Source organism: Manis pentadactyla, chromosome 1 (genome assembly GCF_030020395.1).
Source record: "Manis pentadactyla isolate mManPen7 chromosome 1, mManPen7.hap1, whole genome shotgun sequence".
Taxonomy (NCBI): domain Eukaryota; kingdom Metazoa; phylum Chordata; class Mammalia; order Pholidota; family Manidae; genus Manis; species Manis pentadactyla.
This window is the reverse complement of record NC_080019.1, coordinates 63568969-63582682: the sequence shown is the minus strand read 5'-3', so window position 1 is coordinate 63582682 and position 13714 is coordinate 63568969.

Below are 13714 nucleotides of genomic sequence, written 5' to 3'. Positions count from 1 at the left end.
CTGTAGATCCAGAGCCTCATGGGGCTCCCGCCTAGAGTGCACCAGATGGGCAAGGACCAAGGCAGTCTGCAGCAGAGAGCAGGGGGCCAGTGTGACAGCTGCAGGCATCAGGGCTGGGAGATGACAGGGCAGGCAGGAAAATAAGAGAGCCCCTGGCAGAGGACAACTGGCTCAAAGGACCCACTGAAGAGAACTTTGACAGTGTATGGCAAAGTGTCCACCCCATCTTCCCCAGGCTTGGTCTGGCCAAGCAAACAGGAATCCCACTAAAGCCCAAATCACTTGGCTGTAGCTCTCTGCTCCCCACTTCCTCATGCCATCTGTCATGCGCCAGGCTGGGGAAGCCACACTGACCAGCCAGGGAAGTCACCCTGGGCACATGAGGTCAGAGAGGTCTTGGCTGGACTGGGCTGTGGTTAATGAGCCTGACAGTGGCCTTGGGCAAACCATTACTCCTCTCTGCTTTGATTTCCTCATCTATAGAACGCAGAGGACAAGATTCTCACCACGAGGCGGATGGCAGGATTTTGTGAACTAATCGTTATAGGACTGCTGAGTACAATTCTGGCTCTCCCTGATGCGACAGCTCAGTCAAGGACGGGAAGGGTGTCATCGTTGCCTGTAAAGTTCATCGTCTTTCCATCCCTGAAGTGCAGCAAGGCCCCTGGTGAAATCTGAAAGGGAATAAATACAATCATGTACTTTCATTGTCCCCTGAGACGGCCGCTGTTGCATGTGGGTTTCACTCCTCTCCAGGCCCTTAAAAATAGCTGAGATCTCACTGGATGCCATTTAACACACCTTTTCAGCAGCACAAGCATCCTAGATCTGCCCCTTTCTTCCAAATGCACTGTCCTATATTGGCTTTGATGTCAAACTGACTTAAAATAACAGGGTGTCCTGAAAGTTATAGGGCAGTTTTAAGCTTTTATGACCTCAGAAGTATGAAGTTACAAGTTTATAAGAAACACCACTTAAAAGTTTATGTAAATTTCCTTTTTTGCCCTCTGAAGATGGCAAAATTTGACTGAAAAAATTGATTATCCAAAATTCACAAAATTATGTTAGAAAATTCAAGTAAATAAACTTTCAAATAATATTTCCTGTAAATTTGTAGTTTTATACTTTATAACTTCTAGAATTATTAAGGCTTAAAACCAAGACTTGTAGGGCACATCATATTGACAGCTATGAGCCCTCATTGGGCTACTTAACCTCTCTGAGTTTCAATCCCTGCTCTGTGCAATAGTAATAACTACAGCGTCATGATGCCTGCACATCCCAAACCTTCAGTGACTGTGAGTCCTTACGATTGCTGGTAAAGGCAGCTGTTAAATTACACTGAATACAAACCACAAAATACCTAATTCAGTCAGTGTCCTAGTGTTGAACGTTAGCACTGTTTCCAGTTCTCCAGTGTTAAACACCGTAGTGAGAGGAACATCCAGAGAGCTAAAGTCTCTTCTACCTTTCAGGGCTTTGCTTCCTCTCCCTTATGTCCTCATGCAGGATTGAGGCCCAGAGAGGGTTTGTGCCATGTCCAAGGTCACACAGGAACTGGGGCCTCAAACACAGTCTTTGGCCCCTAACTCAGGGGTCTCCCACTATCCAGTACTGTTTCTATTTCTTATGAGGTCCCGTTATCTCCCTAGGCCTTACCACCAGTTGGGTCCGTCAGGTCTGGGGTGGTGGAGTTCTGGACCCCGAGGCTGGCTCCCCTGGAAGACAATGTCCCCTCCATGCATGGTGGCATGAAAGTTGGCCTGCAGAACCCTGTTTGTCTGTTGTTCGCTATTTTTAGCTCCTGTGGGGACCCAGTCCAGCTTCCAGGGCCTCTGTGTTGAAAGCCATGGGCAGTCAGTTGGCAATGGCCAAAGGAACCTGTGGACAGTTCTGTCATGCAGCCTGAAATACCAGGGCTCAAGGTTCAGCTCTGGGGAAGCAGGGTATAAGGGGTGAGGTTCCCCCCAGTCACAAAGCCCAGCTGGGATTAGGGCATCCTGGACTTAGCCTGGGCTGAGGGTGGGGGCTGGGCAGGCTAGGCCTATGACAACAGAGGCTGGGGCCTGCTGGGAACTGGCAGTCTCTGACCTTGTTGGCCCCAGGCCCAGCCCAGAATAGCTCTGGGGCTGGGCTGGGCTGGGTGAGACCTGTGTGTTCATAAGCATGTGTTTGTGTCCCAGGGCACTCCTGTACATGGCAGTGTATGTGTACACTGCATTTGTCTCTGTGTGTGTCTGAGTGAGAGTTTCAGTGTTTGTTCCATGGAGCAGTATTTCCCTGGTTGCACATGGCCTGCACACATGTGCCCATGTACAAAGCTGCCACCTGCGTTGTGCCACTTGGAAGCCCTGCCAGTGGGTTCAATAGTAGATACGCCTGGGTGGCACAAATAGATGTACACACCACCACATTCCTGTGACATATAGTGGAATCCTAAATGTGTGCAGGGGATGTGTGCTCATTGTGCTGAGATTGGGCAAGGCCCATTAATGGACTTACTGTTTGGGTTGTTTCTGGTTTGCTATAGAATAAAGCTGCTATGAACATTCACTCAGATTTTTTATGGATGTATGCTTAACATTTCTCCTGGGATTCTACCCAGAAGCAGAATCACTGGGTCATAAATAGTTTTAAGTGTATGTGTAACTTTGTAAGAAACTACAAAACTGGTTTTTAAAGTGCTTGTAACATTTTAGAACTAATAACTGAATTCAGCAAAGATCCAAGATACAAAATTAATTCACAGAAATCCATTGCATTCCTATATACTAACAATGGGTTAGCAGAAAGAGAAATCAGGAAAACAACTCCATTTACAATTGCATCACAAAGAATAAAATACCTAGGAGTAAACCTAACCTAGGAGGTAAAAGACCTATACTCTGAAAGCCACAACACATTCATGAGAGAAATTAAAGAAGACACCAAGAAATGGAAATACATCCCATGCTCATTGATTGGAAGAATTAATATTGTCAAAATGGCCATCCTGCCTAAAGCAATCTACAGATTCAATGCAATCCCTATTAAAATACCAACAACATTCTTCAACAAACTAGAACAAATAGTTCTAAAATTCATAGGGAACCTTATGAAAAGACCCCAAATAGTCAAAGCAATCCTAAGAAGGAAGAACAAAGGTTGGGGGATTATGCTCCCTAACTTCAAGCTCTACTACAAAGCCACAGTAATAAAAACAACTTGGTACTGACACAAGAACAGACCCACAGATCAATGGAACAGAATAGAGAGTCCAGATATAAACCCATGCACATATATTGCCAATTAATGTACGATAAAGGAGCCATGAATATACACAATGGGGAAATGACAGCTTCTTCAACAACTGGTGTTGGCAAAAATGGACAGCTACATGCAAGAGAATGAAACTGGATTATGAAACTGGATTATTGTCTAACCCCATACACAGAAGTAAACTCAAAATGGATCAAAGATCTGAATGTAAGTCATGCAGCCATCAGACACATAGAAGAAAACATAGGCAAAAATCTCTTGAATATGAACATGAGCAACTTTTTCCTGAACACATCTTCCCAGCCAAGGGAAACAAAATAAAAAATGAACAAGTAGGACTACATCAAACTGAAAAGCTTTGGTACAGCAAAGGACGCCATCAGTAGAACAAAAAGGTATCCTACAGTATGGGAGAATATATTCGTAAATGACTTATCCAATAAGAGGTCAACATCCAAAATATATAAAGAGCTCACATGCCTCAACATGCAAAAAACAAATAAACTGATTTAAAAATGGGCAGAGGATTGGAATGAAGAAGGAGATATCTAAGCTGGTCTGTGCATACAGTAAAATAACAAATTTGACTGGATCTATACTGTTGGAACTCAACCAAGAATTAGGAGAAGTGCAAGTTGCAGCGCTCCAAAATCTTACAACTACAGACTATTTACTGTTAAAAGAACATATGGGATGTGAACAGTTCCCAGGAATGTGTTGTTTTAAATTGTCTGATTTTTCTCAAACTATTCAAATTCAGTTAGACAATATCCATCATATCATAGATAAGTGTTCACAAATGCTTAGGGTGCCTAACTTATTTTCTTGGTCTCACTGGAGATGGCTGGTAATTGTAGGTCTGCTTTGGTTATGTAACTGTATTCCTATTATGTTAATGTGTGTGCGCAATTTAATTAGTAGTTTAAAACCTATACGTGCTTAAGTTACTCTACAAGAAGATATGTCAAAGAAATAACCAATCTTCCCATGTTTTCTTCCGTCTGCTACTTCTATAGCTTTTCTCCTTCCTTCCTAATTACAACCCTTAAATAGAATTCATGCCTCATATCGAATTTACCGAGTATCATAATTCTTCCAAGTGGTAAAGATACCTCAAGACAAATGCTGGGCATAAAACCCACAGGGCATAAATATGCAAAGAAGTAAAAAGCCAACCTTTTCAAACAATATGGCTTCTCTCTCACTTACCAACTTTACATTTCCCTGTATGGCCCCAGAAGACGGCTGGTTAGCCAGAGATGGGTAAGATTCCTCAAGGGAGGAACAACCTAAGACAGGCACAGTCGCAGGGGGGCCATCAGGTGAGAAATTGGGGATCAACAGAGGTGAGGCTTAGAACCTCACCCCCCCTGTTTGAGAGAAATCTTCTGCATCTGTGGATGTTTTGTTGCCCTTGTCTAGCTTGGATTAATGCTTAGTCTATAGGCACACACCTGATCTTCTACATTTGCTTTCTTACAGCACTAAACTATGTTTTCTACCTTTATCTTGCATCTACCTACCACTTCAGCATTTTATTTAAAATAATAATAATAATAATAGAGAAATGTGGGGTTCACATATAAATCAAGTATAAAAATCAAACAAATATTCATATCTGACCTGATTGTTTGTAGTTCATAATGCGTGATCAAAATCGAAAGTTTCTGTGATGACTGCCCTTGTACTGTTCACCATGTAAGAACTTATTCACTACGTAAGAATTTGTTCACCATGTAAGAACTTGTTCATTGTGCTTCAGAAGATCGGAGACTGGTGAAAATTAGGCTTGGGATGGATTAATGATTGTGCATTGAGTCCCCTGTACAGAATTTTATTGTTGTTAACTGTTAACAACCATTTGATCAATAAATATGAGAGATGTCCTCTCAAAAAAAAAGTGGGCAGAGGAACTGAACAGACACTTCTCCAAAGAAGAAATACTGATGGCCAAACAGGCACATTGAAAGGTGTTCTGCATCGTGAATATGGGTGGATATTGAAACCACAATGTTCATGTGAAACCTTCATAAGATTGTATGTCAATTAACTTTTAAAAAGTGTGTGTAACATTTTGCATCAGGGAAATGTAAATTAAAACCACAGTGAGATATCACCTCAGACCAGTTAGGATGGCCAACATCCAAAAGTCAAGAAGAAAAAAATGCTGGCGAGGATGCGGAGATTCCCACTGTTGGTGGGAATGTAAATTAGTTCAACCATTGTGGAAAGCAGTATGGATGTTCCTCAAAAACTAAAAATAGAAATACCATTTGACCCAGTAATTACACTCTTAGGAATTTACCCAAAGAAAACAAGATCCCTAATTCAAAAAGACATATGCACCCCTATGTTTATTGCAGCACTATTTATAGTAGCCAAGATAGGGAAGCAATATGTGTCCATCAGTAGATGAATGGATAAAGATATGGTACATATACACAATGGGATATTATTCAGCCATAAGAAGAAAACAAATCCTACCATTTGCAACAACATGGATGGACCTAGAGGGTATTATGCTCTGTGAAATAAGCCACGTGGGGAAAGAAAAGTACCCAATGACTTCACTCATTTGTGGAGTGTAGAAACAAAACAAAAGTGAAGGAACATGAGGAGGCTCAAGATGATGGCGTGAGTAGGGCAGCAGAAATCTCCTCCCAAAACCATATATATTTTGAAAATACAGCAAATACAACTATTCCTAAAAGAGAGACCAGAAGATACAGTACAAAAGCCATATACATCCACATCTGCAAGAACTCAGCATCTCACAAAAAGGGTAAGATACAAAGCTGTGATCCGGCAGAATGTAAGCACTTCCCCCACCCCAGCTCAGCGGCCGGAGGAAAAGAATCAGAGTGAAGAGGCAGTGGAAGCACAGGACTGCTAAATAAAGAGCTGTAGTAATCTGCACTGGTAGCACAGACACACATTGCATGGTGTCCTGGACATTAGAAAAACAGAAAATTAAAATCCAAGACAGAGACTGCAAGCGGGTCCCCACAGCTCCCCTGGGACAAAAGAAAAGTGGGTGCTTTAAAACTCTTAAAGGGATAAGGGTTTAATAGGTGGACAAAATTGTCCTGGCACACTCAGCCCAGCAGGCTGGGAATCTTAAGGAACTTCAGGCACCCTAATCTCCTGAGTGGCAGCACAGCACCAATGCCCCTCACAGCGATAAGCAGCCTGCCATTCATTCCCCCCTGCCAACACTGCAGGCAAACTGGCTGACCTGCCATTGCTGTGGAAAAGCTGGGGAGCAAAACCACCCACAGCAACCACACAGAGTCTTCTCCCAGTGCACAGCTAACCAGGTGGGACCTAGAGGCTCCCCCTGCATGCAGCTGCCTGGCACAGACAGAGGAAGCTGGCTCAAAGTCCAGAAGGCACAAAGGGGTGCCATTGTCACAGGAGAATGCATGCCATGCTCCTGCGATCCCGGGGAGTGCCCTAGGCCATGCAAGGGCTGCCCTACCCATGGCACCTCAGGAGATTGATACAGAGACTTTTCCCTGTGTGCAGGTAACCAGCACAGGCAGCAGAGAAGGGCAAGGAAAACAGCAAGCAACAAAGGACTTTGTTCTCCAAGCTGACACATGTGCCACTTGCCAGCAATCACTTCTATCACCATGAAAAGGCAGAAGAACCTGGTCCAGACCAAAATTACTCAAACTCCAGAGAGAGGGCCTGCCAAGATAGATATAACCAATCTTCCTGAAAAATAATTCAAAATAAAAGTCATAACCATGCTGATGGAGCTGCAGAGAAATATACAAGAGCTAAGGGATGAGGTCTGGATGGAGATAACAGAAATGAAACAATCAATGGAAGGGCAAAAGACCAGACTGGATGAGGTGCAAGAGACCGTTAATGGAATAGAAATCAGAGAGCAGGAATACAGAGAAGCTGAGGCAGAGAGAGATAAAAGGGTCTCTAGGAAAGAAAGAATATTAAGAGAACTGTGTGACCAATACAAATGGGACAATATTGGCATAATAGGGGTACCAGATAAAGGGATAGAAAGTGCTTTGAAGAAATAATTGCTGAACACTTCCCCAAGCTGGGGAAGGAAATAGTCTCTCAGACCATGGAAACCCACAGATCTCCCAATACAAGGGACCCAAGGAGGACAACACCAAAACATATAATATTTAAAATGGCAAAGATCAAGGACAAGGACAGAGTATTAAAGGCAGCCAGAGAGAGAAAAAAGAACACTTACAAAGGAAAACCCATCAGGCTGTCATCAGACTTCTCCACAGAAACCTTACAGGCCAGAAGAGAATGGCATGATATATTTAATGGAATGAAACAGAAGGGCCTTGAACCAAGAATACCGTATCCAGCAAGATTATCATTTAAATTTGAAGGAGGGATTAAACAATTCAAAGATAAGCAAAAGTTGAGAGAATTTATGGCTCACAAACTACCTCTACAGTGTATTTTAAAGGGACTGTTCAAGATGAAAGTACTCCTAATGCTAAACACATGTCACCAGAGAAAATAAAATCATTGCAAATAAAGCAAACCAAGAAATACTAACTAAAGGCCAAAAATAAAATCACCTATCCACAAAAGCACTCAAGGGAAACACAAAAGAATACAGAATAGGACACCTAACATCTGAAGAGTCAAGAAGGAAGAATAAGAAGGGAGAGAAATAAAGAATCATCAGACTGTGTTTATAATAGTGTAATAAGTGAGTTAAAGTTAGACAGTTAGATAGTAAAGAAGCTACCCTTGAACCTTTCATAAACAAAAATCCAAAGACTGCAATGGCAATAAATACATATCTATCAATAATCACCCTAAATGCAAGTGCACTGAATGAGCCAATCAAAATACATAGAGTAATAAAATGGATAAAAAAGCAAGACCCATCTATATGCTGTTTACAAGAGATTCACCTCAAACCCAAAGACATACACAGACTAAAAGTGAAGGGATGGAAAAAGATATTTCATGCAAAAAATAGGGAGAAAAAAGCAGGTGTTGCAGTACTTATATCAGACAAAACAGACTTCAAGTCAAAGAAAGTAATGAGATAAAGGACAACACATTATGATAAAGGGGTCAGTCAAACAAGAGGATATAACCATTATGAATATATATGCACCCAACACAGGAGCAATGGCAAATGTGAAACAAATGCTAACAGAATTAAAGGAGGTAATAAAATGCAATGCATTCGTTTTAGGAGACTTCAACACACCACTCACTACAAAGAACAGATCAAACAGACAGAAAATAAATAAGGACACAGAGGCACTGAACAACACACTAGAACAGATGGACTTAACAGACATCTAGAGAACACTACACCCCAAAGAAGCAGGATACACTTTCTTCTCTAGTACACATGGAACATTTTCCAGAATAGACCACATACTGGGCCACAAAAAGAGCCTCAGTAAATTCAAAAAAATTGAAATTCTACCAACCAACATCTCAGACAGGAAAGGTATAAGACTAGAAATAAATTGTACAAAGGAAACAAAAAGGCTAAAAAACACATGGAGGATTAGCAACATGCTCCTGAATAATCAATGGATCAATGACCAAATTAAAATAGAGATCAAGCAATGTGCAGAGACAAATGACAACAACAGCACAATGCCCAAAATTCTGAGGGACACAGTGAAGGCAGTTCTAAAAGGAAAGTATATAGCACTCCAGGCCTATTTAAAGAAGGAAGAACAATCCCAAGTGAATAGTCTAAAGTCACGATTATTGAAACTGGAAAAAGAAGAACAAATGAGGCCCAAAAACAGCAGGAGGAGGGACATACTAAAGATCAGAGAAGGTAAAAATAAAATTGAGAAGAATAAAACAATAGAAATAATCAATGAAACCAAGAGCTGATTCTTTGAGAAAATAAACAAAATAGATAAACTCTTAGCCAGACTTATTAAGAGACAGAGAGAATCTACACACATAAACAGAATCAGAAGTGAGAAAGGAAAAATCATGACAGGCACCAGAAAAGACAAAGAATTATTAGAGAATACTATGAAAATCTAATTGCTAACAAGCTAGATAACCTAGAAGAAATGGACAACTTTCTAGAAAAATGAAACCTTCCAAGACTGACCAATGAAGAAATGGAAAATCTAAACAGAGGAATTACTACCAACAATGAAATCAAATCGGTAATCAAAGAACAACCCAAGAGCAAAACTGCTGGGACTAGATGGATTCACCACTGAATTTTATCAGACATTGAGAGAAGACATAATACCCATTCTCCTTAAAGTTTTCCAAAAATAGAAGAGGCGGGAATACTTCCAAATTCATTCTATGATGCCAGCATTACTCTAATACCAAAATGAGGCAAAAACACCACAAAAAAGAAAATTGCAGTCCAATATCCCTGATGAACATAGATGCAAAAGTACTTAACAAAAATATTAGCAAACTGAATTCAAAAATACCTCAAGAGGATCATACACTATGATCGAGTGGCATTCATCTCAGGTATGCAAGGATGGTACAACATTAGAAAATCTATCAACATCATCCACCACATCAACAGAAACCACATGATCATCTCCATAGATGCTGAAAAAGGATTAGACAAAATTCAACATCCATTCTTAATAAAAACTCTCAACAAAATGGGTATAAAGGGCAAGTACCTCAACATAATAAAGGCTATATATGACAAACCCACAGCCAATATCATACTTAATGACGAGAAGTGGAAAGCTTTTCACCTGAGGTTGGGAACAAGACAGGGATGTTCACTCTCCCCACTATTATTCAAATAGTACTGGAGGTCCTGGCCACATCAATCAGACAACACAAAGAAATAAAGGGTATCCAGATTGGTAAGAAAGAAGTCAAACTGTCACTATTTTCAGATGACATGATGTATATATACTTTTTATTAAAAAATTTTTTTGGTATCATTAATCTACAATTACATAAGCAACATTATGGTTACTAGATTCCCCCCATTATGAAGTACCCACCACATGCCCCATTACAGTCACTGTCCATCACCGTAGTAAGATGCTGTAGAATCACTACTTGTCTTCTCTGTGTTGTACAGGCTTCCCCAAGCCCCCCCACAAATTATGTCTGCTAATCGTAATGCTACTTTTCCTCCTTCCCACCCATCCTCCCCAGTCACTTTCCCTTTGATAACAGTTAGTACATTCTTGGGTTCTGTGAGTCTGCTGCTGTTTTGTTCCTTCAGTTTTTTCTTTGTTCTTATACTCCACAGATGAGTGAAATCATTTGATACTTGTCTTTCTCTGCCTGGCTTATTTCACTGAGCATAATACCCTCTAGCTCCATCCATGTTGTTGCAAATTGTAGGATTTGTTTTCTTCTTATGGCTGAATAATATCCCGTTGTGTATATATACCACATCTTCTTTTCCATTGATCTACTGATGGACACTTAGGTTGCTTCCATTTCTTGGCTTTTGTAAATACGCTGCAATAAACATAAGGGTGCATATGTCTTTTTCAAAAGGGGATGCTGCATTCTTTGGGTAAGTTCCTAGGAGCAGAATACCTGGGTCAAATGGTATTTCTATTTTTAGTTTTAGAGGAACCTCCATACTGCTTTCCACAATGGTTCAACTAATTTATGTTCCCACCAGCAGTGTAAGAGGGTTCCCCTTTCTCCACATCTGCAGCAACATTTGTTTTTGTTTGTCTTTTGGATGGTGGCCATCCTAATTGGTGTGAGGTGATATCTCACTGTGGTTTTAATTTGCATTTCTCTAATGATTAGCAATATGGAGCATCTTCTCATGTGCCTGTTGGCCATCTGGACATCTTCTTTGGAGAACTGTCTGTTCAGCTCCCCTGACCATTTTTTAATTGGCTTATTTGCTTTTTGTTTGTTGAGGTTCATGAGCTCTTTACATATTTTGTATGTCAACCCTTTATCGGATCTGTCATTTATGAATATATAATATATTCTCCCATGCTGTAGGATGTCTTTCTGTTGTATTGTTGGTGTCCTTTGCTGTACAGAAGCTTTTCAGCATGATATAGTCCCACTTGTTCATTTTTGTGTTTGTTTCCCTTGCCTGGGGAGATATGTTCATTAAGAAGTTGCTCATGTTTATGTCCAGGAGCTTTTTGCCTATGTTTTTTTCTAAGAGTTTTATGGTTTCATGACTTACATTTAGGTCTTTGATCCATTTTGAATTTACTTTTGTGTATGGGGTTAGGCAGTAACCCAGTTTCATTCTCTTACATGTAGCTGTCTAGTTTTGCCAACACCACCTGTTAAAGAGGCTGTCATTTCGCCATTGTATGTCCATGGCTCCTTTATCATATATTAATTGACCATATATGCTTGGGTTTATATTGGGGCTCTCTAGTCTGTTCCATTGGTCTGTTGGTCTATTCTTATGCCATTACTGAATTGTCTTGATTACTGTGGCTTTGTAGTAGAGCTTGAAGTCAGTGAGCGTAATTCCCCCTGCTTTATTCTTCCTTCTCAGGATTACTTTGGCTATTCATGGTCTTTTGTCATTCCATATGAATTCTGGAACTATTTGCTCTAGTTCATTGAAGAATGCTGTAGGTATTTTGATATGGATTGCTTTGAATCTATAGATTGCTTTAGGCAGCATGGCCATTTTGACAATATTAATTCTTCCTAGCCAAGAGCGTGGGATGAATTTCCATTTATTATTGTCCTCTTTAATTTCTCTTAATAGTGTCTTGTAGTTTTCAGGCTGTACGTCTTTCATTACCTTGGTTAGGTTTATTCCTAGGTATTTTATTCTTTTTGATGCAATTGTGAATGGAATTGTTTTCCTGATTTCTCTTTCTGCTAGTTCATCGTTAGTGTATAGGAATGCAACAGATTTCTGTGTATTAATTTTGTATCCAGCAACTTTGCTGAATTCAGATATTAAATCTAGTTGTTTGGGAGTGGGTTCTTCAGGGATTTTTATGTACAATATCATGTCATCTACAAACAGGGACACTTTGACTTCTTCCTTACTAGTCTGGATGCCTTTTATTTTTTTGTGTTGTCTGATTGCTGTGGCTTGGACGTCCAGTACTATGTTTAATAAAAGTGGGGAGAGTGGGCATCCCTGTCTTGTTGCTGATCTTAGATGAAAAGGTTTCAGCTTCTTGCTGTTAAATATGATGTTGGCTGTGAGTTTGATATATATGGCCTTTATTATGTTGATGTACTTACCCTCTATACCCATTTGTTTCAGAGTTTTTATCATGGATGCATGTTGAATTTTGTCAAATACTTTTTTAGCATCTATGGAGATGATCATGTGATTTTTGTCCTTCTTTATGTTGATGTGGTGGATGATGTTGATGGATTTTCAAATGTTGTACCATCCTTGCATCCCTGAAGTGAATCTCACTTGATGTGTTTTTGAATTCGGTTTGCTAATATTTTGTTGAGTATTTTTGCATCTACGTTCATCAGGGATATTGGTCTGTAATTTTCTTTTCTTGTGGTGTCTTTGCCTGGTTTGGTATTAGAGTGATGCTGGCTTCAAAGAATGAGTTTGGCAGCATTCCTTCCTCTTCTATTTTTTGGAAAACTTTAAGGAGAATGGGTATTATGTCTTCTCTAAATGTCTGATAAAATTCAGTGGTGAATCCATCTGGACCCAACAGTTTTGTTCTTGGGTAATTTTTTGATTACCAATTTGATTTAATTGTTGGTAGCAATTCATCTGTTTATATTTTCTGTTTCTTCATTGGTCAGTCTCGGAAAGTTTCATTTTTCTAGAAAGTTGTCCATTTCTTCTAGGTTATTCAGCTTGTTAGCAATTAGATTTTCATAGTATTCTCTAATAATTCTTTGTATTCCTGTGGTGTCCGTCATGATTTTTCCTTTCTCATTTCTGATTCTGTTTATGTGTGTAGATTCTCTTTGTCTCTTAATAAGTCTGGCTAGGGGTTTATCTATTTTGTTTATTTTCTCAAAGAACCAGCTCTTGGTTTCATTCATTTTTTCTATTGTTTTATTCTTCTCAATTTTATTTTTTTCTTCTCTGATCTTTAGTATGTCCCTCCTTCTGCTGACTTTGGGCCTCATTTGTTGTTCCTTTTCCAATTTCAATAATTGTGACTTTAGACTATCCACTTGGGATTGTTCTTCCTTCTTTAAATAGGCCTGGAGTGCTATGTACTTTCCTCTTAGAACTGCCTTCACTGTGTCCCACAGGAGTTGGGGCTTTGTGCTCTTTTTGTCATTTGTCTCCACATATTGCTTGATCTCTGTTTTAATTGGGTCATTGATACATTGATTATTTATGAGCATGTTGTTAAGCATCCATGTGTTTGTAAGCTGTTTTGTTTTCTTTGTACAATTTATTTTTAGTTTTATACCTTTTTGATCTTAGAAGTTGGTTGGTAGAATTTCAATCTTTTGAATTTACTGAGGCTCTTTTTGTGGCCCAGTATGTGGTCTATTCTGGAAAATGTTCCATGTGTACTTGAGAAGAAAGTGT